The sequence below is a fragment of the Muscardinus avellanarius genome, assembly GCF_963383645.1.
Source record: "Muscardinus avellanarius genome assembly, chromosome: 3".
Classification (NCBI taxonomy): domain Eukaryota; kingdom Metazoa; phylum Chordata; class Mammalia; order Rodentia; family Gliridae; genus Muscardinus; species Muscardinus avellanarius.
In genome coordinates, this window is record NC_137788.1 from 100,196,160 (window position 1) to 100,198,600 (window position 2,441).

The 2,441-nt window shown below is 59.2% G+C and overlaps 1 pseudogene across 1 annotated transcript; it reads left to right on the plus strand.

The window, feature by feature from the left end:
- Positions 1-238: 238 nt before the first annotated feature.
- Positions 239-1,984, plus strand: LOC308260182 (ubiquitin carboxyl-terminal hydrolase 21-like; annotated as a pseudogene). Its single transcript has one exon. The product of its transcript is annotated as a ubiquitin carboxyl-terminal hydrolase 21-like (transcript).
- Positions 1,985-2,441: the final 457 nt, after the last annotated feature.

Genomic DNA, 2,441 nt, shown 5'->3' on the forward strand with positions numbered 1-2,441 from the left:
TCTGGAATCTTGTCTCAGGCCAACTGCCTATTTGGTCACAGTGGCAGGGCGGGACCAACAAAGATGGGGGTGGCCCTTGCGGAGGAAGTGATCAGGGCAACAGCCGCCACTGGAGATGCAGCTCTGCCCGCGCGGGGCTGCTCGGGGCCAGGAGGGGGCGGCCCTGAGCTGGAGCCTGGCCCCGGCTGCCCTCCCCCGCAGCCTCGCAGGGGGACAGGTTCAGCCTGTGGTGTCCACAATGCCCCAGGCCTCTGAGCATCGCCTGGGCCGGAGCCCAGAGCCACCTGTGAATGTCCAACCCCGAGTGGGGTCCAAATTACCATTTGCCCCTCAGGCCGCAGCAAGGAGCGCCGCAACTCAGCCCCTGGGCCGAACCCCATGTTACGACCCCTGCCTCCCTGGCCAGGTCCCCCTGAGGAGCGGCTCAGGAAACTGGAGCTTGGACAGGGGACAGACCTCGGGGCCCTCGCCCCAGAGGCCCCCTGTGGGCCGATCACAGGGTTCCCCTGCCTGGCTCACCACCCCCAACTGTGGCTCTGCCTCTCCCATCCCGACCTAGCCCGCTCCAAGTCTGTGAGCAGCGGGGACTTGCGTCCAAAGGGGATTGCCTTGGGAGGGCACCGCAGCCCCGCAGAGCTGGGGGCTGCGCTGGGCCGCCTGGCACTCTGGCCGGAGCCCCCCCACCTTGCCACGGAGCACATAGCTGCGCCGCCTTCGGGGGCTTTCCTGGACCCCCAATCTTGCTCAGCATTTAGACAGAGTCCCTGCTTCCCGCAGCGCCTTCCACATGATAGCTGCGCGGCCCTCTGAGCCTTTCTATGCCTAGGAGATGGCTCATCACACGCTCCTGCTGGGCTCTGGTCATGTTGGCTTGCGGAACCTGGGCGATACGTGCTTCCTGAACGCCGTCCTGCACTGCCTCAGCGGCACTCGGCCTCTCCAAGACTTCTGCTTGCAAAGGGACTTCCGGCAAGACATGCCTGGTTGGGGACGAGCCCAAGAGCTCACAGAAGCCTTTGCAGATGTGATTGGCGCCCTCTGAAACCCCGGCTCCTTCGAGGCTGTGAATCCTACTTGGTTTTGGGCGGTCTTCCAGAAATACGTTCCCTCCTTCTCTGGATACATCCAGGAGGATGCCCAAGAGTTCCTGAAGCTCCTGATGGAGCGGCTACACCTTGAAATCCACCACCGAGGCCGCCGGTTTCCGTCAATCCTGACCAACCGGCCGGCTCCTACCCTGCCCCGCCGAGGAGGGGCTCTGCTAGAAGAACCTGAGTTAAGTGAGGACGACCGGGCCACCCTAATGTGGAAATGTTACCTGGAGCAAGAGGACAGCAAGATTGTGGACCTGTTTGTGGGCCAGCTAAAAAGCTGTCTCCAGTGCCAGGCCTGTGGGTATCATTCCACGACCTTCGAGGTTTTTTGTGACCTGTCCCTGCCCATCCCCAAAAAAGGACTTGCAGTGGGCAAGGTGTCTCTGCGCGACTGCTTTACCCTGTTCACCAAGGAAGAGGAGCTAGAGTCGGAGAATGCCCCCGTGTGACCGATGTCGGCAGAAAACAGGAAATACCAAAAAGTGAACTGTACAGTGGTTCCCCGAGATCCTCATGCTCCATCTGAATTCTCCACCTCCCGAGGCTCCATCAAGAAAAGCTCAGTAGGCGTAGACTTCCCGCTGCAGCAACTGAGCCTGGAAGACTTTGCCAGCGACAAAACCAGAAGCCCTGTGTACCAGCTGTACACCCTCTGCAACCACTCGGGCAGCGTCCACTGCAGCCAGTACACAGCCCTGTGCCGCTGTCAGACTGGCTGGCATGTCTTCAAAGACTCCCGTGTCTCCCCTGTCAGCAAAAACCAAGTGGCATCCAGCGAGGGCTACGTGCTGTTCTGCCAGCTGATGCAAGAGCCGCCCCAGTGCCTGCGACTCCCCCAGCGCCCTAACCCCAGGCTCCCCACTTATTGGAGAGGGGGGAGGGGGTCATAGCTCCCATTAAAGAAGGGACTCTTCCACCTGGAGGCTGCTTTGTCTCCCAGTCCCGTGAAATCCCTCTTTTTCTCAGAATCCCCGAGGTTTAATTTCTCTCTTAGACCCTCTTCACCTCTGAAGAGAGGGAGAGAATTAAAATAAAGGCTAAAAAACAGATTACTGGACCAGATGGATTGCCCTCTGCTGATGCTGAACTTCTGAAAGGTATTTTTCCCAGCAGTCAACCCAGATGGGATCCAAACTCCAGCCACAGTAAGGAGGCTCTCGATCAGTATCGCCAGCTTCTGCTCAAAGGTCTTTGGGCAGACACCCATAAACCCACAAATCTTTCTAAAGTCACTGAGACAGTTCAGGGTCCAGGAGAAAGCCCTATGGCCTTCCTGGAGAGGCTATCAGAGGCATACCGGACTTCCCCTATCGACCCGGATGCCCCCCAAAATAGGTGAGCACTGGC